Below are 26,802 nucleotides of genomic sequence, written 5' to 3' on the forward strand. Positions count from 1 at the left end.
AAAGGGAGGGGAGCCCATGCTGCAGTCGGCCACCAAGCTTCATTTCCAAGCAAGATTTTAATTCACATGTGTGTGTGTGTGAGTATATGTGTCTGCATGTATATGTATTCATGGGTGGGATGGGTGAATGTGTGTGTGGTAAGACGATTGGGATATATATATATATATATGTGTGTGTGTGTGTATATATATATATATATGCATATATATATACACACATACATTTTTAAAAAAAAATAAAAACAGTAAGGAAAAGAATTAAAAGATCTGAAAACAGAATGGAATGAAACTGCCCCTTCAGTGACATCTGTTCTAGCTCAATGACCTCTTTCTACCAGGCTCAACATTTGAATAACACCCCAAACAGAAATCCCATTTCTAGCTAACACTAGAGAGAAAAGTGAAAGCTATTGAGCTCCACGTGAACATGTAAGAGGCATGAGTTACAATACATATAATTCTGAGGAACTTCTGCTTACAACTTTCACCACAGGGGCTAGAACACAGTGGGTATGACATTTCCCTTTCATGCCATTGACCTGGGTTCAATTCCTGGCATCATAGAAGCCCCATCCCCCCAAGCACCATCAGGAGTAATTCTTTACTTTTTTTTTTTTTTTTTGGTGCTCAGAGGTTACTCCTGGCTCTTCAGCCCTCTGTTCTGTTCATGATTGAAACCCAACAACAATCATGCTTGTAATCATGGTGCTTAAGATTTAAAAAAAATAAAAAAGAAAGAAAAGAAAGAAATTGCTCCTGGCAGGCGCGGGGCCCATATAGGATGCCAGGGATTGAACCTGGATCCATCCTGGATCATCTGTCATGCACGACAGACTCCCTGCCGCTGTGCTACAGCTCTGGCCCTAAGGAGTAATTCTTGAACACAGAGCCAGGAGCAAACCCTGAATACCACTAGGGGTAGCCCAGAAACCAAAAACCAATCTAATAAACAAACAAAACACCACAGACAGCTCAGTACAGATCTGTCCTGTCCTTTCTCTCCTCCATTCTGTCAGGTAGGCCTGCCCTGGCCCATGAGCACTCACTAACATATAAGTAGAGCTTTTGGGATGAGGCCCCCAAGACCATAAGCCTATGACGTTTCTGCTGCACACACATAATAATCAGAAAGACACTTACCTGCTTTCAGGGAACATAAACATTTTCTTTAAGTCTCTTGACAGCCATATCATAAAAAAAGGAAGCGTGATAAATTTCATTACTTTCAGTTTTGTAGAGAAACTTACTAATTTCTCCTAAAACATCATTTTCTGGGTACTTAATTATAAATTAAATTGCTCATAGGGTGCTGGTAGTGAAGAATCAAGTGCCAGAAAGGGGCATGTCTTCATCTACCTCTCAGAGAACCAGTTCCTAGAAAACTCAGCCTTGCAGCTCATCTTCCCCATAACACATAATCTTCCCCATAATCTCTGTTCAGCAATTTCTAGATCAACTCATCTCATGTATTTTGCTAGTAGTCTCCACTAGAATGTCACCCCCAGCATGACAGGGACATGACTGGGAGGCTCAGTACTGCATACCCATGTCCCCTCAGAGTTGGTTCATATTGCAGGCAATTTTTGAATAAATAAATCCAGTATTGTAATAATACCAGAGACAATAGAGATGAGGGCTGGAAGGACCAGCTCACAAGATGAAGCTTACTGCAAAAGTGGTGACTGTATTTAGAGAAATATTTACACTGACAATAACCATGACAATGGTAGTGAATGAGAGAAGTAGAATGCCTGTCTGGTAGACAGGCAGGGGGTGGGAGAGAAGGGAGATGGGGGACATTGGTGGTGGGAAGGTGGTGAAGGGGGTGTTCTTTTTTATGACTGAAACCCAACTACAAACATGTTTGTGATCATGGTGCTTAAATAAAGATATTATTAAAGTGGGCAGAATGGTAGCACAGTGGTAGGGTGTTTGCCTTGCAGGCAGCTGACCCAGGACAGACCTAAGTTCGATTCCTAGCATCCCATATGGTCCCCCCCAAGCCAGAAGCAGTTTCTGAGAGCAGAACCAATAGTAACCCCCGAGTGCTACCAGGTGTGGCCCAAAAACCAGAATGAATAAATAAATAAATATATTATTAAAAATATTCTGCAGAGGCCAGAGCAGTGATGCAAGTGGTAAGGTGTTTGTCTTGCAGGCGACTAACCTAGGACGGACCGTGGTTTGATCCCCTGGCGTCCCATATGGTCCCCCAAGCCAGGAGCGATTTCTGAGCACATGGCCAAAAGTAACCCCTGAGCATCACGGGATGTGGCCAAAAAAAAAAAAATCTGCATTCAACTTTCCTGGTGATGTGCAAAGGCCATAGCAAGTAAAATCACCAGGGTGCAAGCAGGTTACAAGTACCATGTTTTTTGTACCATAAGACACCCCACCTCAGGTCTGATGAAGCAAATGCCACCTGGAGCTGAAGACTGAGTACAGGCAAGAGAAGCATCAAAAAATTATGCGAGTCTTGTGGTCAGGTGCAATTTATAGAATGAGAGATACGGTAATGCATTCATTCAGTAATTCATTTTACTATTTAACTCCAGTGTGGAAAATTATGTTGTACAGCAAAGAACTATAAATATGTACATATAAAATCAGAGTGTTTTAACCAAGGAATCCAATGGCACCTTTCTTTTCCTTTTTTTTTTTTTAAGATTTTCTTTTATCTACAGCAATGATATTTCTCTGTATTTAATTTAGTGATCCATACACTGGTAGGGATAAAGGAAATGGATCAGAGAAAGATGGAAATGTAATCCAGGCCCACCTTTCCAAATATCAGAAACCTGCTTTTCAGGTTTATATTTGGCAACGGATTAAGTATTGGTATTTGGCTATGGATTAAGTCTCATCAGAAGTAGAATACAAAAAGATTCCACAGGAAAAACTTTATGATTGCTTTGGGTTTTAAATATTTCTAATCTTTGGTTAAATACTTAATGCTTTTCATAAGCACAATAAATGCTTTTCTTTCTTTCTATGATATGTATGAAGCAACCTTATTCTAGATATTTCAAACTTACAGAAAATTAAATTGACATGTCCTATTACCTCTGCATCTGACATTAATGAGTGAATAATCCTGAAGGACTTTCTAATGATGTATCATGATCAATATTTTTGTGCTTGAAATACCAGAAAAAATGTTTTTAAGATTTCATTTTCAGTGAAAATTAAAGCTACTAATTCAGGCAACAGAACAAATACTAAAAATAAAGAAAATACTAAGAAGACACTCCTTTCTTTAAAGCATTGCTGTCAAGTTAGTTTGCCTCATCAATATATTTTGATGTGAAGATTACTAAATTTTCTATGAAAATATTTCATATAAATTCCCACAAGACTCAGCGGCTGAAACACAATGATTAATAGTAATTCAAATACAATCAAAACCAGGGCTTATTTGTAAATGTTTTGCCGCAATTGTAAGTAGTCATTTGGTAATTTCCTTTGGTAATAAGATGGGAAGCTTCATGAATAAAAATGCCAAACAATAGTTGAGAATGGAGCTTTACAACATAGGTTCTAGTTTTCACTATTTATAAATATATATATATATGTATACATATATGTACTGTATTTTTCGTACCGTAAGATGCACCCCCCTCAAAGTGCATTTCATGGAGTAAATGCAGCCTGGTGCTAAAGCCCGAGTAGAGGGAAGGAGAGCAATTGAAAACTAGTATGTGTGTCTTATGGTCAGGTGCATCTTATAGAGTGAAAAATATAGTATGTACAGTCCCATACAGCATGGGTGGTGCTAACATCAATCATAAATGGTGGTTGGGTTCATAAAACTCTGTTCAATTTCAAAGCACCAACACCACTGTCTTGGATTCACCTACCCACCGCTAATCTCCATAGCAATAAACACACCTCAATAGTACTCTGCCATTAAGACACTACTGTTCAAAGCCCTTTAATGGATCAATTTACTAAATGATAGGTCTTCATTTCTTCAGAAGATTGGTCTTGGCCTTAGCTTATAGATATCAAAGTTGAGACATATTATAAGTTATGATCATTGACAGTGTGAAGAACACATGACCTAAAAACAATAAACAGACAGAAAATAATAAAGAGAAGTGCTGATTTTGAACCAAGTGGTGGTACAAACTCATAGAGCAGAGTGAAAAGACAAACCTAACTGGACAGACAGGGTAAGAAAGTTCAAGTGAGGCTAGCAAGAGGGCTTCAAGGGCAGAGGGAACATGAAAGAAAATAAAAGTCCACAGTAGCCAGCAACGTATGCAGTAGAAAAACACACACAAAACAAACACAAAAATTAGAAAACCCAACCATCTCCCTGACCTGAGATCAAAACACATCTTTATTTCTAGCATCAATCCTGGGCCAATTTCAAAGGGAGAAAGTAATTCTGATCATGTTTTGGTAAAAACAAAAGTTTAGAACCTTGAAAACAAAAGCCAAGTGTGAAAATTTAACTTTAAGCAAATTTCTAGAGATCTTTGAAATAATAATAAAACAGCAAAAGTGTATGCCTCAGGGCCAGAGTGGTGGCACTAGAGGTAAGTTTAATTTGCAAGTGTTAGCCTAGGATGGACCACGGTTCAATCCCAGGTGTCCCATATTATCCCTCCACGCCAGGAGCAATTTCTGAGCGCATAGCCAGGAGTAACCCCTGAGCATCAGCGGGTGTGGCCCCAAAACAAAACCAACAAACAAAAAAATTGGATGCCTCAATCATATTCAGGTACTATATAGATAGCATGTGTCATAATGTCCAAAGTTGTGCTTTGTTCTTTTTTTTTTTTTTTTTTTTTTTTTTTTTTTTTTTTTTTTACTTCTCCCTGTGCGTCTATTTTTTTTTTTTTTTTTTTTTTTTTTTTAGTGGGTTTTTATTTTTTATTTTTTATCTTTATTTAAACACCGTGATTACAAACATGATTATAGTTGTATGATTACAGTCATGTAAAGAGCACCCCCCCTTCACCGGTGTAACATTCCCACCACCAATTTCCCAGATCTCCCTCCTCCCCACCCCCCTACACCTGTACTCGAGACAGGCTTTCTACTTCCCTCATTCATTCACATTTTATGATAGTTTTCAGTGTAGTCATCTCTGCAACTGCACTCATCACTCTATGTGATGAGCTGCATGTCCTGAGCTGCACCTACCAGCCCTCATCTCTCTTGTCTCTGAGATATTGTTAAAAATGTCCTTCATTTTTCTTAAAGCCCATAGATGAGTGAAACCATTCTGCGTCTTTCTCTCTCCCTCTGACTTACTTCACTCAGCATAATAGATTCCATGTACATCCATGTATTGGAAAATTTCATGACTTCATCTCTCCTGATGGCTGCATAGTATTCCATTGTGTATATGTACCACAGTTTCTTCAGCCACTCATCTGTTGAAGGGCATCTTGGTTGTTTCCAGAGTCTGGCTATTGTAAATAGCGCTGCAATGAATATAGGAGTAAGGAAGGGTTTTTTGTATTGTATTTTTGTGTTTCTTGGGTATATTCCTAGGAGTGGTATAGCTGGATCGTATGGAAGCTCAATTTCCAGTTTGTGAAGGAATCTCCATATCGCTTTCCATAAAGGTTGTACTAGACGGCATTCCCACCAGCAGTGAAAAAGAGTTCCTTTCTCTCCACATCCCCGCCAGCACTGCTTGTTTTCCTTTCTTGTGATGTGTGCCAATCTCAGTGGCGTGAGGTGGTACCTCATAGTAGTTTTGATTTGCATCTCCCTGACGATTAGTGATGTTGAACATCTTTTCATGTGCCTTTTGGCCATTTGCCTTTCTTCTTTTTCAAAGTGTCTGTTCATTTCTTCTCCCCATTTTTTGATGGGGTTAGTTGTTTTTTTCTTGTATAGTTCTGTCAGTACCTTGTAAATTTTGGATATTAGCCCTTTATCTGATGTGTATTGGGTGAATAATTTCTCCCACTCAGTGGGTGGCCTTTGTATTCTGGGCGCTATTTCCTTTGAGATGCAGAAGCTTTTCAGCTTAATATAGTCCCATCTGTTTATCTCTGCTTCCACTTGCTTGGAAAGTGCTGTCTCCTCCTTAAAGATGCCTTTAGTCTCAATGTCCTGGAGTGTTTCACCTACATGTTGTTCTATATACCTTATAGTTTCAGTTCTGATATCAAGGTCTTTAATCCATTTGGATTTTACCTTTGTATATGGTGTTAGCTGGGGGTCTGAGTTCGCTTTTTTGCAAGTGGTTAACCAGTTGTGCCAACACCACTTGTTGAATAGGCTTTCCCTGCTCCATTTAGGATTTTTTGCTCCTTTATCAAAAACAAGGTGGTTATATGTCTGAGGAACCTTCTCTGAGTACTCAAGCCTATTCCACTGATCTGAGGGTCTGTTTTTATTCCAATACCATGCTGTTTTTATAACTGTTGCTTTGTAATACAACTTAAAATTGGGGAAAGTAATGCCTCCCATATTCCTTTTCCCAAGGAGTGCTTTAGCTATTCGAGGTTGTTTGTTGTTCCAGATGAATTTCAGAAGTATTTGATCCACTTCTTTGAAAAATGTCATGGGTATCTTTAGAGGAATCGCGTTAAATCTGTACAATGCTTTTGGAAGTATTGCCATTTTAATGATGTTGATCCTGCCAATCCATGAGCATGGTATGTGTTTCCATTTCCGCGTGTCCTCTCTTATTTCTTGGAGCAGTGTTTTGTAGTTTTCTTTGTATAGATCCTTCACATCTTTAGTCAGGTTGACTCCAAGATATTTGAGTTTGTGTGGAACTAATGTGAATGGGATTGTTCTCTTAATGTCCATTTCTTCCCTATCATTATTCGTGTATAAAAAGGCCATTGATTTTTGTGTGTTAATTTTGTATCCTGCCACTTTGCTATACAAATCTATTATTTCTAGAAGCTTTTTGGTAGAGTCTTTAGGGTTTTCTAAGTAGAGTATCATGTCATCTGCAAACAGTGAGAGCTTGACTTCTTCCTTTCCTATCTGAATTCCCTTGATATCTTTTTCTTGCCTAATCGCTATAGCAAGTACTTCCAGTGCTATGTTGAATAGGAGTGGTGAGAGAGGACAGCCTTGTCTTGTACCAGAATTTAGAGGAAAGGATTTTAGTTTTTCTCCATTGAGGATAATATTTGCCACTGGCTTCTGGTAGATGGCTTTGACTATATTGAGAAAGGTTCCTTTTATTCCTATCTTGCTGAGAGTTTTAATCAAGAATGGGTGTTGAACCTTATCAAATGCTTTTTCTGCATCTATTGATATGACCATGTGATTTTTATTTTTGTTGTTGTTTATGTTGTGTATTATATTAATTGATTTACGGATGTTAAACCATCCTTGCATTCCTGGGATGAAACCTACTTGATCAAAGTGAATGATCTTCTTGATGAGGCACTGGATCCTGTTCGCCAGGATTTTGTTGAGGATCTTTGCATCTGTGTTCATCAGGGATATTGGTCTGTAATTTTCTTTTTTGGCAGCATCTCTATCAGGTTTTGGTATTAAGGTGATGTTGGCTTCATAAAAGCTATTTGGAAGTATTCCTGTTTTTTCGATTTCATAAAAGAGCCTGGCCAGAATTGGTAGTAGTTCCTCTTGAAAGGTTTGAAAGAATTCATTCGTGAATCCATCAGGGCCTGGGCTTTTGTTTTTGGGTAAATTTTTGATTACAGTTTTAATTTCCTCAATAGTGATGGGGGTGTTTAGATATGCTACCTCTTCTTTATTCAACCGTGGAAGGTTATATGAGTTCAGAAATTTATCCATTTCTTCCAGGTTCTCATATTTAGTGGCATAGAGTTTCTCAAAGTATTCTCTGAATACCCTTTGAATCTCTGCAGTATCTGTAGTGATCTCCCCCTTCTCATTTCTAATACGCGTTATCAAGTTTCTCTCTTTCTTTTGCTTTGTGAGTTTTGCCAATGGTCTATCAATCTTGTTTATTTTTTCAAAGAACCAACTTCTGCTTTCGTTGATCTTTCGGATTGTTTTTTGGGTTTCCACTTCGTTGATTTCTGCTCTCAGCTTTGTTATTTCCTTCTGTCTCCCTATTTTTGGGTCCTTTTGTTGAGCACTTTCTAGTTCTATTAGCTGTGTCATTAAGCTACTCAGGTAAGCTCCTTCTTCCTTCCTGATGTGTGCTTGCAAAGCTATAAATTTTCCTCTCAGTACTGCTTTTGCTGTGTCCCATAAGTTCTGATAGTTTGTGTCTTTATTGTCATTTGTTTCCAGGAACCTTTTGATTTCCTCCTTGATTTCATCTCGGACCCACTGGTTATTGAGTATGAGGCTGTTTAACTTCCAGGTGTTAAATTTTTTCTTCTGTGTCCCTTTGCAGTTCACATCTAACTTCAGAGCCTTGTGGTCAGCAAAGGCAGCCTGCAAAATGTCTATCTTTTTTATTTTATGGAGGTATGTTTTATGTGCCAGCACATGATCTATCCTGGAGAATGATCCATGTACATTGGAAAAGAATGTGTATCCAGGTTTCTGAGGATAGAGTGCCCTATATATATCTACTAGGCCTCTTTCATCCATTTCTTTTTGCAGGTCTAGTATATTTTTGTTGGGTTTCCATTTGGTTGACCTATCAAGTGTTGACAAGCCTGTGTTGAGGTCTCCCACAATTATTGTGTTATTATTGATATCCTTCTTCAGATTTGTCAACAATTGTATTAAATACTTTGCTGGACCCTCATTCGGTGCGTATATGTTTAGGAGAGTGATTTCTTCTTGCTGTACAAATCCCTTGATTAGTACATAATATCCATCTTTGTCCCTTACAATTTTTCTGAGTATAAAGTTTGTGTCATCTGATATTAGTATGGCCACCCCCGCTTTTTTAAGGGTGTTGTTTGCTTGAATGATTTTCCTCCAGCCTTTGATTTTGAGTCTATGTTTATTCTGACTATTCAGGTGTGTTTCTTGTAGACAGCAGAAGGTTGGCTTCAGTTTTTTGATCCATTTCGCCACTCTGTGCCTCTTAACTGGTGCATTTAGTCCATTGACATTGAGAGAAATAATTGTCATGGGATTTATTGCCATCTTTGTGTAGAAGTTTGGTGTGTTTTTTGTTCTGTCTTGTTTTTAGAGTAGATCTTTCAGTTTTTCTTTTAAGGCTGGTTTTGAGTCTGCAAAGATTTTGAGCTGTTGTTTATCTGTGAAGCCGTGTATACATCCGTCAAACCTGAAACTTAGTTTTGCTGGGTGCAATATTCTTGGCGAAGCATTTATTTCATTGAGTTTTGCCACTACGTCCCACCACTGCCTTCTGGCCTTGAGTGTTTCTGGTGACAGGTCTGCTGTAAATTTCAAGGATGCTCCGTGGAATGTAATTTCCCTTTTCGATCTTGCTGCTTGCAGTATTCTATCTCTATCGGTGGGTTTCATCATGGTGACTAGGATGTGTCTTGGGGTGTTTCTACTGGGGTCTTTTTTAGCTGGTACTCTTCGGGCATGCAGGATTTGGTCACATGTTTTCTTTAGCTCTGGTAGTTTCTCTGTGATGATGTTCTTAACCATTGATTCTTCCTGAAGATTTTCTTCTTGGGTCTCTGGAACTCCAATGATTCTGAAGTTGTTTCTGTTGAGCTTATCAAAGACTTCTATTTTCATCTTCTCATATTCTTTGAGTAAATTTTCCATTGTCTGATCATTTGATTTGAGGTTTTTTTCTAATCTCTTCTGCTGTGTAAAGTTGTTATGCATCTCATCTTCTAAAGCACTAATTCTATCCTCAGCTGCTGTTAACCTGTTGGAAAACTCATCCATTATGTTCTTCAATTCGTCTATTGAGTTTTTCAGACCTGTTATCTGATCTGATATTTCAGTTTGGAGTTTTCTGATTTCTGTCTTCATATTCTCTTGATTTTTATTAGTGCTCTGATTTATACTTTCTTTGATATCTGATAGCAACCTCCATATTTCGTCTCTAAACTCCATTTCTGAAAGACTGCTTAGGTAGTTGGTCGTTGTTGGGTCATCAGAGTTTCCATCTTCATTCTCTATGGTTGAAGTTGGTCTGCGTAGTCTCCCCATTGTCTCGCTTACGCTGTGGGTTTTTCTACGTGTTGTGGTGGTACTCATTGGCGAGGTGGAGTGCGCGGCCGCGAAGCGCAGCGGAGCGGCCGCGCTCCGGCCCCCAAACACTCACCTCAGCCGAGGCAAGCCGTCAGGGGATGCCTGGGGAGGCCCCCAAGTGTCTGCCAAGCAAAGAACGTGCTTTGTTCTTTAAAACAGAAAAGACCACAGAAAACCTAGCCAAGAGTAGGGTTGAATTGTTTAAGGGTGAAGTGACCAAGAACATGACCCCAAGGACAGTATAAGATGAATCCAGAATCTTCCTGTTGAGTTTATCGAAGACTTGGAATATTATGCAGCTGTCAGGAGAGATGAAGTCATGACATTTTCCTATACATGAATGTACATGGAGTCTATCATGCTGAGTGAAATAAGTCAGAGGGAGAGAGAGACGCAGAATAGTCTCACTCATCTATGGGTTTTAAGAAAAATAAAAGTCATCTTTGCAACAATCCTCAGAGACAATGAGAGGAGGGCTGGAACTTTCAGCTCACTTCATGAAGCTCACCACAAAGAGTGGTGAGTGCAGTTATAGAAATAACTACACAGAGAACTACCATAATCATGTGAATGAATGAGGGAAATGGAAAGCCTGTCTGGAGTACAGGTGGGGGTGGGGTGGGATGGAGGGAGATTTGGGACATTGGTGGTGGAAATGTTGCACTGGTGAAGGGGGTGTTCTTTACATGACTGAAACCTAATCACAATCATATATGTAATCAAGATGTTTAAATAAAGAAAAAAAAAGTTTCAAAAAAAAAAAAAAAGATGAGTCCAGAGTAAACATCCCATCCCAGAGATCTTCAGAAACCAGGTTTTTTTTTTTCCTGAGACTTATCAAGAGAAAAGCTCACTTAGCATTTGTTATGGATGCTGTTTGTGGCCCACCCAGGTCCCCTCAAAGTCTGATTAATCCTCCCAGTTGCTGCCCTCTTTTTGTCTGCAAAATTACTCTTGGCTTAATGGATGTCCTCTTGCCTGAGGCCATAATCTTATTCCCTGGCCTGACCCTGTAGCATGTGTGAGAGTAAAGTTAGTCCTTGCCTTAAGATGGGACAACTCTATGGCCTGAGTCCAGAACTTGAGAAGTCTTCATGGTTTTCTCCTACTATTCAGTTCTCCTATTGGGAATGTCCAACAAACTGTGGACACCTAATCCCTATTGTAGGATACTCTTCTAAGACCCAGTTTCTTTTTTTCATTATTATTTTTTTTTATTTTTTATTTTTTAGTTTTTGGGTCACACCCAGCAGCCTTCAAAGGTATGCTCAGAAATCGCTTCTGGCAGGCACGGCGGGGGGACCATATGGGATGCCGGGATTCGAACCACTGTCCTGCATGCAAGGCACTCTACCTCCATGCTATCTCTCCGGCCCCAATTTTCATTATTGTTTTTAATTACTTTATTTCAACAACATAGTTACAAGGTTGTTCATAACACAGTTGGATTATTTTAAAGCTACAAAGTTTTTTATTATTGACTTTCAGGCATATGATACGCAACACCCTTTTCCAGGGCACATTTCCCACGACCAATGTCTTCAGTTTCCTTCCTACCCTCCTCTCCACCTGTTTCTATGGCAGATATTTTTCTATTCTCTCTCTTTCTCTCTCTCTCCCTCCTCTCTACCAAGAACTGTTTCTTGTAGCCTTCATCCCTATTGCCTCTAAATATTATTATCTTACTATCTTTTAGTTTTTTATATCACACAAATGAGTGTGATTATTCGTTCTTCTGACTCATTTTGCTCAGCATAAAGACTCAGTTTCTTAAACTGTGAACTGTGACCCCACCATAAGGGATGATATAACCAAAATACAGGGGATTAAGAAAAACATGGCAACAGTAAAAGGTTTCTGAGAGCCAAACAACTAAGAATTAATTCAAGGTCAATTGTACTGAATTTGATTTATTTTTGGCAGTGTTCACCTGTGCTGTTTCTCAGACAAAAACAGGTCACAAGTAGAATAATTTTAAGACTCCATCATCACAGGCACTCATCCTTAAAACCATCTTGACACTTCTCTTTCATAAGCTGCACTGAGGCTATAATTTTTCACTCTCTCAATGGTTCTTTGACTGATTTCTACCTTCCAACAGGAAGGGGAATTTTTGCCCTCACTTTTGCTTCTTCGGCACCTATGTCAGTGAGTGATCCATCCACATTCACTGATGACATTAAACAAATCTTGTACAAATCTTTTCACCACTGGCATTCATTTTCATTATCCAAGTAGCATACTGATATCAACTAAAGGTGACAAAGTCTTTCTGTGGTGGCTGTGAGTCTTGAAAAATATAATCAATAGGCAATTTACTTGTCATTTTAGAAATAACTATCAAATGCTATGAAATCAAATATTACTTACAACCTCCAGTAGAGTAAAAAATAAGCTCATATGTGAACTAACCATATGTGGCAAACTCACTGCTTAGCCTTAATTACTAAAAAAAAGGCAAGTCCCAAGAGGGGCAAGCTAATTAAAAATCTGGGTAAACCTCTTTCAAAAGCTCCCACATGTAAAAAAACTTTTTTCAGGTCTTAAGCATGAGAGAGCTGTCAGGGTTATTGTTTTCATTTAGCAATCTAAATCAAATGCAATGAGATTGTGAGCCATTTCTCCCCCTCTTCTGCATTATTTCCTTCTATTTTACATCATTTTTCAAAAGTTGGGGGAAATTCATGCATCAAATCTCATGATAAAAGTGAATAAAAGTGGAAAAAAGCTAGAATTTAGTATTGCAAGAGATTGGTGCCATCCACAAGTTCAATAAAATACAAAGATGAGTTATTTAAAAAAAAAAAACAACCCTTCCTCCCAAAGAAAAGTCTTAAAGGGATTTAGAGCCCTTCACTTGAAGATTAGAGTGTCTGTATTATTTATTTTATTTTTGTGGTGCTTGAGATTGAAGCCAGGGCTTCATATAAGCAAGGCAAGAGTTCTAGTGCTGAGATATCTTATGGCACAATTAAATCCTTAACCTCAAATCCAGTGATTAAATCATGTCTGGAGTTGGTGGTTATTTTTGTTTTGTTTTGTTTTGTTTTTAGAGGGGACACAGTTGGTGGTGTATTGGGACTTAGCTGGAAGCTCAGTATTATAGTACCAAGGTCAGGATGAGGAGTAGGTCATGTGCAAGGCAAGCTACCTGAACCCCTCTGAGGCTCTATTTCTCTAGCCCTGGACTTGATTCTTCGATGATCTCTAAATTCTATACCCTGTCAGGATATGTTCAGGTTTATGACAAATTTGGGGGAAGATTTTGTTCACTCAAACACTAGAATTAAGGAATCAGAAGAACATAATTTTACTTTTATAATATCAGAGAGACAGGATGCAGGTAATCAGGGAAGGGCTGTCACCTACAGTACCCAGACCGTGATCACCTATAACCAGAGATATTAGAGGCTCTTCTGGGACACACCATTCCCCCCAAAACAGAGAAAACACCCTAATGTTCACAGGGCTCATAACTTACTGATAACCACTCTCACTCAGAGGTCCTACTGCTCAGAGCCTTCACACCAGGACCTTTACTCAGGCAAAATAAGACCTTTAGTGTCACATAGGTCAGACATTACAAGTTTTTTCTTTTTATATTTGACATCTCTGATAACCATTGCTATCCACTGCTAGTTTTACGGAGCGTAAACTACTCCAGGCTTCAATGAGAGAACATTGATTAATACCAGCCTCCATCAGAAGCAGCATGGTGCTAAGCTTGGGTCTAGAACTATATCTCGAAAATTTAGTCAAATAGTTCTGCCTATACAGTGAACTCATTTCTTAGGGGCCCACTGACTGGCTGTTCTTAGAGCTAGTGAGGTTTTGGAGGAAAATATTTTGTTTTGGATTTTTTTTCCATATGAGCCAGTGAGAACCTCCACTAATCCAGGAGCCAAAAGGAATTCCACAGTCACTGATGAATAGTCCCAGAGAAAGCAAAAAAAGAAGGAAGAATTTCCTGTACTGAAATACACTGAATATACTGAATAACACTGGCCATCTCTGAGGGAAGAAAAGATTTTATAGGGCATGATGGAAAAGATGGGTCTAAAGAAAGCACTGAGATATCAGAAGTTGCAAAATTAGAACCAAAGTATACCTAGAAATTAAATACTCTCGAGGATTGTAGATGTTATTCCTTTCACTTTGCATCATAGTTGAGACTCCACTGCGCATGCCTGGCTTCATCCAGGTTGTGTTAACCAATGTCCTCATCTCAAACCCTCTATCAAGGAAATTCACCCTTCGCCAAACCCCTTGAAGGTGAATGTCAACAATGATTGGCATGAGCAGGAGCCCTACCTGGCTCTGTGTGCACTGAACATCAGGTCTGGGCAGGAAAAATTGCCATCATAGCAGCAGGGACACCCTATGCAAGAGGTGGTAGCAGTCCCACAAGCAACTGGGGCCCATCTGGCTTCTCAGTTGGCTTCTAGAACCCTGGTTCAGGTGAGCCCTCTCTTAGTTTTCTGATTAATAAGGCCAATTTTCTGATTAGAAATCTGATTAAGCAGGTACAGTCAGAATGATCGGTACCCCTAGTGCCTCCCTAGTCCTTGGCATACACGCTGCCTCAGTGTGACCCCCTCTTTTAGACATTCCTCCTATTATCTCTGGATGTTGAATCCTCTGTGGAGGAAGATAGGGGTTTAGGAAAGGAGCATTCTTATTTTATATTGTTGTTGTTTTCCTTTTCCCAATGAAAGTTCTCTTTAATGGGAATAAACATATACTTAATGTCAATATATTGTTTTTTATGCTTTTTATGCTTAAAATAAATTTAGAAAGTGCAAAAAAAAAAAAAGGCAAGACCACTACATTTCCAATAAGCCCTCCTGATCTTTAACAATATCAGAAACAAACAGAAATGCACACATTCTCAATTTATTTCCAAAAGAGGAGTCTCACTCATTTTTACTTGCCAAACTCCAAAGGCAATCTAAAAATCCAAGTTAGCTGAATAAAGTGATACAATTCAGACCTCTGGAGCACGGCTCTTTTTCTGACCCCAAAGACACGCTTATCCATTGAATAGCATTCATTCCTCTGCAGCTGTGTAAAGGATCCACTATCTTATCTCAGACAAACTGGCAGAGAAAAAAGAAGTGGCTGGCAGGTTAGCAGAGAGCCTGAGGTCAGTATAACTAACACACATCTCCATTTCCTATACATTTATCTGAGCTTCTCATACACCCTCCTTTTCTCCTACCAAATGGCACTCAAATAATGAGACATTGTTCAACACAGGCAGAGCTAAACAAGAAAAAATGGGGGGCCTGGATGTGTCCCAAGACATGGAGCACCTATTCTGCCTGTGCAAGGCTATGTGTCAAATCCATGAACATCCTTGAACCCCTCCCCATAGACTGCCTGGCACATCTCTGGTGACCCTTAAGCACTCCTGGGCCAGAGCACTCACTGGAAGTGAGCTCCCTCCAATAAAGTGAAAGAAAACAAAACAAAAAATCTGATTGAGATTCGGTACTTTTTCTTGGGGGCTAGGGGAGGTGTGTTACACCGGCAGTGCTCAGGGGTTTCTCCTGGCTCTACGCTCAGAAATCACACCTGGCAGGCTCTGGGGACCATATGAGATGCCAGGATTTGAACCACAATCTGTCTGCATGCAAGGCAAATGCCCTACCTCCATGATATCTCTCGCCCCAAGATTGGGTACTTTTAATGCATTTTTTTCTTGTTGACTGTGGTCCTGTGATTTAAAATACTGTTAATGATGGTTTTCTATGAGGAATTGGCTACTTTTTTATATAGTATATCCAAGTCATTAATAGTATATATTAAATATATAGCAAATTAATTAAATATATAGCACAATTATACATTTAATTACATAAAATAATTATAAATAATACTTAATTATAGAGTATTTTTATAGTATATTCATTTCTTTACTAAAATGATTTGGAGTTATAATTGGTAGTTTTTCTGGTTTTTGAAAGTCATTCAAAATTGTGAGTTTGTTCCACTCACGGTTTTTTGTTTTGTTTTGTTTTGTTTTTGTTTTTTGTTTTTGGGCCACAACCAGTGTTGCTCAGGGGTTACTCCTGGCTGTCTGCTCAGAAATAGCTCCTGGCAGGCATGGGGGACCATATGGGACACCGGGATTTGAACCAACCACCTTTGGTCCTGGATCAGCTGCTTGCAAGGCAAACACCGCTGTGCTATCTCTCCGGGCCCTCCACTCATGTTTTAAAAAAATTACATCTTCTGTGGATATGGTATCATTTCCTGAATAAAAAAGAAATTAAATTAATATGTGAATAATTATATGCTGGGAAAGATAGAGAATCTAATAATAGTTATTATATTTTCAGTATACTCTAAAAAGAACAAACCTGCCCCAAATTGCTACCTCAAAGGAGAAACTAGTGTTGTTATAATTATTGCCAATGAAAGAGAAAATTCCAGGGTGAATATCCATATTTAGCCTAAATTGTCTTTGTGAATTCTTACATCTTACTCATGTGAATGTAAGAAATCATAAGAGTAACTGAAGCTTAACATATGGCCAATATTTTGTATAACAACCTTAGAAATAACAAGACCTAGTCTTGACACTTTGGGGGTGATTAATGCGAAGAAAGACCAAAGCTCCGAACTGTCAGCTACGGTTTATTTTTACTGGCATTTTATTGCCCAGGATGGTTGTAAATACCAATGTTTCTTTACTCTGGGAAGTGGAAATCATGCATTTATTAAAATTTCTTAACTGGCTTTTAGTCAACAGATGGGTCATAAATTATTCATTGGTGTATTATGATAAACTATAGCAAAACCTCCAGCCTGGTTTATTCACAGTCAGAAATCATATCCTTACAGAGAGTGCAGATCATGAGAAATGAGAATGGGCTCACTTCAAGACCAGTGTGTTACTTAAAACCCATAGATGAGTGAGACTATTCTGCGTCTCTCTCTCTCCCTCTGACTTATTTCACTCAGCATGATAGTTTCCATGTACATCCATGTATAGGAAAATTTCATGACTTCATCTCTCCTGGCGGCTGCATAATATTCCATTGTGTGTATGTACCACAAGTCATTTTTGCAACAATCCTCAGAGACAATAAGAGGAGGTCTGGAACTTCCAGCTCACTTCATGAAGCTCACCACAAAGAGTGGTGAGTGCAGTTATAGAAACAACTACACAGAGAACTATCATAATCATGTGAATGAATGAGGGAACTGGAAAGCCTGTCTAGAGTACAGGTGGGGGTGGGGTGGGATGGAGGGAGATTTGGGATATTGGTGGTGGGAATGTTGCACTGGTGAAGGGGGGGTGTTCTTTACATGACTGAAACCTAATCACAATCATATTTGTAATTACGATGCTTAAATAAAGAAAAAAAAGATCAGTGTGTTACAATATAAAAAATGCCTTCTGCATACCTATATTCACTGCGGCTCTCTTTACAATAGCCGGAATCTGAAAACAATCCAGATGCAACAAAAGATAAGTGACTAAAGAAACTGTGATACCTAGGAACCCAAAAATACAATACAAAAATCCCTTCCTCACACCTATATTCATTGCAGCACTATTTACAATAATCAGACTCTGGAAACAACCAAGATGCCCTTAAACAGATGAATGGCTAAAGAAACTGTGGTACATATACACAATGGAATACTATGCAGCCGTCAGGAGAGATGAAGTCATGAAATTTTCCTATACGTGAATGTGCATGGAATCTATCACGCTGAGTGAAATAAGTCAGAGGGAGGGAGACAGACGAAGAATAGTCTCTCTTATCTATGGGTTTTAAGAAAAATGAAATATTTTTGCAATAATTCTCAGAGACAAAAGAGAGGAGGGCTGGAAGGTCCAGTTCATAACATGAAACTCACCACAAAGAGTGATGAGTACAGTTAGGGAAATAACTACACCGAGAACTATCATAAGAATGTGAATGAATGAGGGAAGTAGAAAGCCTGTCTGGAGTACTGGTGGGGGGTGGGGATGGGGAGGAGGGAAATTTGGGCCATTGGTGATGGGACTGTTGTACTGGTGAAGGGAAGTGTTCTCTACACTTGAAACCCAACTACAATCATATTTGTAATCAAGGTATTTAAATAAAAAATTAATTAAAATACATTAAATATTATAAAAAGAAAAACAAATGGAAAAAACAACAGCAACAACAACAATAGCAAAACCAAAGAAAAAGAAATTGTGATACATCTACACAATGGAATACTATGCAGCTATCAGGAAAAAGGAAGTCATGAAATTTTCATGGACATGGATGGACATGGAAACTGTTATGCTGAGTGAAATAAGTCAGAGGGAGAGAGATAGACACAGGGTAGTCTCACTCCTCGGTGGTATTTAAGAAAAATAAAAGACAGTATGCTAATAATACTCAGAGACCATAGAAATGAGGTCTAGAAGTACCGGCCACAATATGAAGCTTACCACAAAGATTGGTGAGTCCAGTTAGAGAAATAACTACAATGACAATGGCAGTGAGTGAGAGAAATAGAATGCCTGTTTTGAAGATAGGCAAGGGGGTGGGGAGGAGGGAGATGGGGGCATTGGTGATGGGAAGGTAGCACTGGTGAAGGGGAGTGTTCTTTTTTATAACTGAAACCCAACTCCTAACATGTTTGTAATCATGGTGTTTAAATAAAGGTAACATTAAAAAAAGATCAGTGTGTTATAGAATGTCCCCAGAACCTTGCAGGGAAGCTTGCTTTCTTACAAATACAACTGACCTCTTTGACCATTTTTCCAGTGATTTTGTGTGTGTGTGTGTGGGGGGGGGCTGGGCTGGGCCAGACTCAGCTATGCCCAGTGTTACTCCTAGCTCTGTGCTCGGGAATTACTCCCAGTGGTGCTCCAAGGACCTTACAGGGGACTAAGGAGCAAGTTCTTTGCTGCTATTTTATCTCTCTGATCCTCCAGATGAGTGTTTAAGATACTTACACATGACTTTTCATTTTATATATGGTCCAAATTATACCCCTAAATAAATCACAGCAGTCTATACTATCTAGTTCTCTGAGTCCTTCTTTCCTAAATCCTACAGTAAGGAGAAATGACAGATATGGGTACATTCATTTTATCACATTGCTTTTCCCTCACTCATACAGTTTTTATGAAATTACATCAAATTGTAGTAACTGGATTCAGCAATGTGCATTAATCTCAATTTCTCTTTGCTGCTTTAACATCTTCAGGTTATTTCCTCTGACATTACTATTAGAAATAGGTATAAAGGTGGGGCCGGAGAGATAGCATGGAGGTAAGGCATTTGCCTTTCATGCAGAAGGTCATCGGTTCAAATCCCGGCATCCCATATGGTCCCCTGTGCCTGCCAGGAGCAATTTCTGAGCATGGAGCCAGGAATAACCCCTGAGCACTGCCGGGTGGACCCAAAAAAACAAAAAAACAAAAAAAAAAAAAAGAAATAGGTATAAAGGTAATGGAATTCCAATGATGTAGTTTACTAATTTCTTTATTTGAAGCAAGTAGATAAAGAAATATGAAAAGCAAATAAAATTAAAAAAAAGAAATATGAAAAGGTGCAATCATAATGGAACATCTAGAAGAGGTGGCGATTTTCTCTTATTCATTATTAACTGAGTTGAGTTCCAAAGAAAAATACACACAGAGATGCATTAGATAAATACACAAGATACATTGGATAAATATAAATATACACACATACATCCTAATCTAAAAACATTTGACTATTTAAAAAGCCTGGACTACCTAACCTCATTCCTAATTGGCATGTTAAGAGTTGTGGAGATAGAGATCACTCTTGTGATATTAAACCACGCAGTAACATTATTCGCATCTTTTAGCCTAAAGGTCACTGATTATTAAAGTCACTTTACATATACTTTCTTCCCCTACATTTGATGTCAGACACTCTTCTGATTCTTTCTCCAAATAAGAAAGCTGAGACTTTATGAGAGACCACGATTACATAGCTTGTTCAAGTTCATATACCTCTAGTTGACTGAAATATTAATGGCCCATTGCTCCCTACCTCGGGTTTGCCCTTCAGATTCATGTTTCATTATGACCTCAGGCACATATCTCAGCACACTCCATAAAGCCCCGATTTCAGGTGTGCTTCTCCAGGGCTGGTGATCAGAGGAAAAGGTGTATTTTCAAGGTTTTCGTGTCTTTCCCCACCACAGCTCTCTTTCCTGAATTTGATTGACTCATCTCTTAACCAAATGGAACAGAAATTCCATCCCTGACATCACAGGTTTACCTCCCTGAACTCCCACCTCACACTGGTATCAGACACACAAAAACCATTAGGGTTTTTCTCCCTCGAATTTTCCCCAATGGGTAACAACTTTTCCAGCGGGACCCAAACAGGCAGCCATGCTACTGAGAATGTCTGTGCTTTCAAGAAACATTTTTGCTCAAACAAAAGCAAACCAGCGTAGTGGTCCTTCGATGTCATCTATTTGCCTGGTGGATGTAGCCCTCTTCTATGAAACCCTCACTTTCAGAGCTCAGAGTGGTAATTAAGAGCTCAGAATTCATCAGGGAGAAGGAAGGTCTAGGAAGACACACGTTATGTCACCTTGAATACATTAGCTGACACTCAGGAAAATTTCTGTGAATTGACACAATAAAGACATTTAAATACTGAACTAAAGAAGTAGTTTAAATCGACAAGAGTCATTTAGACTAATTCAGCGTATAGGAAATGAGTGAATAAAGAATTATTTTATTTTATTTTTTTGTTTGTTTTGGTTTTGGGGCCACACCTGGTGACGTTCCGGGGTTACTCCTGGCTCTGCACTCAGAAATCGCTCCTAGCTCGGGGGACCATATTGGACACTGGGGGATCAAACCGTGGTCCGTTCTAGGTCAGCACATGCAAGGCAAACACCCTACTGCCTGTGCCACTGCTCTAGCCCCTAAAGAATTATTTTAATACTGATTATTTTTTAAGTTTAGAATGGCTTGGAATTTACTAAGTATATAATCCTAGCAGAATTCTCAGACTAATAGTCATGTAAAAATGACCTTTCAAGATAAATATTACCTGGCATAAAATGAATATTAAATGTATTGGTCAAATAATTAGCAAATAATGAAAAAAATTCCAATTGCATGAGCAAATATTGCTTTTACTTATAATACAAATATGTAATAGGAATGTACGTTAAGCATGTTCATACATATATGCTATTTTACTTTGGACATGGTAAAACTTGAAGCAACTTCCGGTGTCTTTGGTTTTAAGACTAAACTTTAAAGTGATGACGTCTCATGTTTATACAATAGCACATAAAATAGTGCTTGAGGAAGCAGATATCATTTCTGCATTCAACATATGAATTCCTAAATTCCAGACAAAACCTATCTTATTTGTCTTTTTTGGTTTTGTTTGTTTGTTTTTTGATTTTTGGGCCACACCTGGTGACGCTCAGGGATTACTCCTGGCTATGCTCTCAAAAATCGCTCTTGGCTTGGGGGACCATATGAGATGCCAGAGGATTGAACCACAGTCCGTCTTGGGTCAGCCACATGCAAGGCAAATGTCCTACTACTGCGCCATCGCTCTGGCCCCAAAACCTCCTATTTTAATCATCTCTGCACCAACAACATCAAGCAGACTCCAAGACACTCAATTAAAAAATGAATATGTGGGGGCCAAGTGGCAGCACAGAGGGCAAAGAACTTGCCTTGAATGTGGTGGACCTAGGTTCAATCCCCAGCATCCCATATGATTTCCTGAGCCTGCCAGGAGTTATTTCTGAGTGCAAAGCCAGGAGTAAACCCTGAGTACCACTGAGGGTGACCTAAAAACTAACTAACTAACTAACTAACTAACTAACCAACCAACCAACTAACTAACTAACTAACTAACTAAAGCCCTTATAAAAAGAGAGTGAGAGTCAGAAAATGAGGCGCCATAGCTTGTTTGAGGTGTTTGCCTTGTTCTTCAAAGCCCAAGTCCCTAACCCTTGGATCTCACCCATACAGACTAAACACTTTCCTCTCTGATGCTTGAAACAACAGAGGAAAAAAGTTCTCTAGTACTGGGACTCTCCAAGGAGTCACCTTAGGGTAAGACCCGTTGATCTCATTTCTCCACTCCTTTACCCTTGGCCTCTTTCTTCTACCTGAATTGTGGTTTCAGTCGTAATTGCAGCCACATTACTACAAATTCTTCCTGAAGTTAAAATAGAGACAAAAATGAATCAAATCATTACCTGAGGGCACTGTGTAGGTCCCTTTGCTCTCTGGGTCTCTCATTACTAGTCTCCCTCTACACATAAGCACCTGCTTAAATCACATGACACTGAAGGAAATTTGCCTATGAAACAAGTGTGGGAAACATAGTCCTTGGTTTCCACCCTGAACGCAATGTCCTAAAATGTGTGTGTATATTTTTTTCAGGCTAGATTTCCTTCCGCAATTCCACTTGTACAGGTCTCCCAGATAAACATTGTAGATTCCAAGAGTCACGAGGGAAATGTCTGCAGACTTAGGTTGGAATGGGCCGAGGAAACTGCTGTCATTGAGAGATTGCATATCCTTAAGCATAACATTAAAAGCAGAGCAATGAATGGCACTTCTCACTACGACCTTCCTGCCTGGGACATGAACCCCTCGAGGCAAGGAATGATTTTCAAAGAAAGAGCTGCCAGTGTATAACTTGCTTGCTCAGAAATGAGATTGACCAGCACTGACTACTGTGGTTTATGTAAGCACACATTCAATGCAATGACTGTTTCTACCTTTCTTCCATCATTAGCAAACTGTTAGGAGAACCACCACCTGGTAGCTCGGAATACTTAATTCTTGAAAGTTGTAATCCTGACAAAGGAAATAGAAAAACATGTATGTGGTGCCAGTAGCATTACAGGAATACAAAAGCTAGCCTTACCAGTTTAACTGCAGATACAGGGCTGTCTTTATATAATTTTATTTTTCTGCCAACACTGAAGGATTTCTTTATTTGTGTTTTCCTGGCTTGGTTTGTTTTGGTCATAACATTTAAGTGTTACTCCAAGTTTTGTGCTCAGGGGGATCATTTCTGCTGGTATGTGGGAAACCCTGCAGTACCAGGCTCAAACTCGGGTTTCCTGTAGGCAAAGTGAATGCTCTACCCCCACTGAGTTCTCTCCATCTGTAAAGATTTCTTAATGCTCTACTGGAGCTGGAAAGAAGACCAGTTTAACCTGAAAATGTATCACAAATGCTATGATTTAGAAAAATTAAATGATAAAGCAACAATCTAATAATTGTCCTAGCTGGTCTTGTTGAACTTAGTTTCCCTAAGCAAAACTAAGGATTGCTTTATCATGGCTTTTATGGTAGGGTCGCAGAAATGCATGCTCAGTGGCAACTGACTCCTACTTTGGGTGTGAGTCCTGTTAGGAAGAAGATTGGGGAGCTCAGGAAAAATGGGGAGGGCAGGAGAAGAACATTAAACAGACCTAGCTTGGTCATATGGTAGATTGAGTAGAACTCTTGCCTCACTTCTAAGTTCTAAACTTGCTAACTCACTGATGTCCCCTGGGTCAGCAATAGAGACAGGGACAGAAAATGACGGTTATACTTTTACTAGTCCCACTGAAACCCAGGGATAGCATTAGTGAGACAGGAGGGTTGCTGATTTGGGGCAGAAATGGGAGCTGCCTGGAAATACAGAGAGTTGATGCTGGGCCAAGAGTCCTGATTCCCCCCCACCCACCCCATGGAGATCCCCAATGCTCCACACTACCTACCCATACTGTGGATTGAGGAAAACAGTAAGGGCTTCTTTTTCACTGCTCTTCATTTCTCTGGCATGCTTGGGTCCTCTCAGAACAATAATTAAATGTGTAACAGGTAAAACAATAACCCTGGATGTTCTGGATAGAGTACTGTTTTTCAGAAAGAAAACTAGTATGTCCTTGAATCAACTGAACTCTGCCATCAAATTTCTCCACAATTAATAATACTTGTTTTCATACCTAATTGTAATTTCTTCCACATAAGTCTGTTTGCTGCTTTATAAGTAGAACTTTTAAATTCTATAAACAACATGCAGAACATCATGAGTCGATTATGCTGCTACGAATTTTAAAGATAGCAACTGAAGAAAAAAAAACACTGTAGAGAAGAATACCTGGAATGGAAGCATACAAGCTTGAAAAATCCTGTCTTAAGAAAATCAGGGGGAAATATCAAAAGCAACCATTTCAGAACATTAGACACAGAAGTGAGACATATGTGTACATAAGAAGCATGAAGTCAGTGAAATATTGGTAAGCATAGGCAAGGCTAGTGGAGTTTGTGCAGTTAGCTCAGGGATCCTCCTAGACCACATTTCCCCTGAGCTGGTGGTTCACTAGGTGAAGCAAACTGTGAAAAGTTTTGCAGCTACAATTTTGCAGCTACATGGTGTGGATTTGATTGGCACAGAACAGAGCACGTGCCCAGGCTCCAGTGCATTCAAAATCAGCAGCAACCCCAGAGACCACACAACGAATAAAGACAAAACAGACAAGCAGCAATTTTAGCTGGGCTATCATCTGGTGACTGAGGTCATCGCATTCTGGTGATCAGGCCCCAGAACCCCTGGAGGCCAGGAGTCTACACATTTACACAGCTGTGCACATGCTTGGGGGAGATAAGGACTTGGCCATTCCCAACAGCAGCCTTTCAACAATTCAATTGAATTGTTCGATTTGGCAATTCAATTCGCTATCCAGCAAAACCATATTTTCAGAAATGAATAGAAATGCATTCCCAGAAACAAAATGTAAAAGAATTCATTGTTGAATGTTTTCTCCCTTACAAATTCATTCAGAAAAAAAAAATATAAGAGCAGAAAATACTACTTCCTGGGAAAGTTATTCTTCCTTTCTGTGATGTCAGAATTATTCTTATTTCAAAAGTAAACAAAAACATCACAATTAAAAAAAACTACTCACTGAGTTTCAGCAGCAATACAGACTTAATCTTTAATAGACAATATCAACCATATCGAACAATACATCAAAAGGATTGTACAACATAACAAGAAGAATGTGTTATATTTTAAAAAATCAATGAAAAACATATACTACCCTCTGTGGAGTACTTGGGGGAAGATCCTTAGATGCTAGCGGAGGGAAGCAGGCATTCTAATGGACAGGGTATTAGAATGTTTTATACGCATAAAACACTATCTTGAATAGTTTTGTAAATCATGATGCCTCAACAAAAATTTTTGGTAATGTACTACATTCTTGGAGCAAGGAGTAAGAAACATGACATAGCTTTCCAGTATTTTTCAGCATCATTAAAATGGCAATACTTCCCAAAGCACTGTACAGATTCAATACAATACCTATTCCATTCAATACCAATACCCATGACATATTTCGAAGAAGTAGATCAAACACTCTTGAAATTCATATGGAATAATAAACCTCCATAAATAGATAAAACAATTCTTGGTAAAAAGATGGGAAACATCACTTTATTCAACTTTAAACTGTACTTTAAGGCAGTATTCATTAATACAGATGGTATTGGAATAAAGATCAATGGGTTAGATGTGAATATTCTGAGACTGATCCTTAGGTATATGATCAATTAATCTTCAATAAAGGGTCAAGAAATATAAAGTGTAACAAAGAAAGCCTCTTTAATAAGTGTTGTTGGGAAAACTGGTCAACTACATGCAGAAAGTGACCTCTCTTTAACATAATGCACAAAAGTCAAATCAAATTGGATTAAAGAGCTTGATACCAGAATTGAAACCATAAAATACATAGAGAAAAAATGTAGGGAGAACACTCAATGACATTTAAACTAAAGACATCTTCAAGGGTGAAATACCTCTGACTAAAAAAGTGGAAGCAAAGATAAATAAATGGGACTATATTAAACTAAGAAGCTTATGCGCCTTAAAGGAAACCGTGACTAGGATACAAAGACCCACAGAATGGAAGAAACTGTTTACCCAATACCCATATGATAAAAGGTTAATATCCAAGATATACAAGTTAATATCCAAGATATTTAGCAATACAAAAAAAAAAATCTAGCCTCATCCAAAAATGGAGAGAAGAAATGAAGAGACATTTCCTCAAAGAAGAAATACATATGGTCAAAATGAACAAGAAAAAAAATGCTCCATATCACTAATTATCAGGGAAATGCAAATCAAAACAACAATGAAATATCATCTCATACCACAGAGACTGGGACACATCACAAAGAACGCAACCAGTGCTGGTGTAGATGCAGGGAGAAAGGTCTAGCCTTTTTGGAAAACAATATGAATATTCCTCAAAAATACTAGAAATTGCGCTTCCATATGAACCAGTAATACCACTTCTAGGGAGATACCCTAGGAACACAAAAATGGCATGCAGGAGAGCCTCTGCATTCTTATGTTCATTGCAGCACTAGTTACGAACTAGTTACAATAGCCAGAATCTGGGCCAGAGAGATAGCGTGGAGGTAAGGCATTTGCCTTGCATGCATAAGGAAGGTGGTTCAAATCCCGGCATCCCATATGGTCCCCCAAGCCTGCCAGGAGTGATTTCTGAGTGTAGAGTCAGGTGTAATACCTGAGTGCTGCCGGGTGTGGCCAAAAAAACAAAAAACAAACAAAATACAAAAAAAAAAAAAACCACAATAGCCAGAATCTGAAAATAGCCCAAGTGTTCAAGAACATGAATAGCTTAAGAAATTGTGGTATGTATACATAATGGAATATTATGCAGCTGTTAGAAAAAGTGAACTCGGGGTCGGAG

At 38.9% G+C, this 26,802-nt stretch overlaps 2 protein-coding genes across 2 annotated transcripts in view; both read right to left on the bottom strand.

The window, feature by feature from the left end:
- EIF1B (eukaryotic translation initiation factor 1B) overlaps nucleotides 1-26,802 on the bottom strand; it is a 634,827-nt gene that overhangs the window by 246,345 nt on the left and 361,680 nt on the right.
- The window catches only part of MYRIP (myosin VIIA and Rab interacting protein), a 334,456-nt gene that overhangs the window by 221,137 nt on the left and 86,517 nt on the right, over nucleotides 1-26,802 (bottom strand). The window lies entirely within an intron of this gene.

This window comes from Suncus etruscus, chromosome 20, assembly GCF_024139225.1.
Source record: "Suncus etruscus isolate mSunEtr1 chromosome 20, mSunEtr1.pri.cur, whole genome shotgun sequence".
Taxonomy (NCBI): domain Eukaryota; kingdom Metazoa; phylum Chordata; class Mammalia; order Eulipotyphla; family Soricidae; genus Suncus; species Suncus etruscus.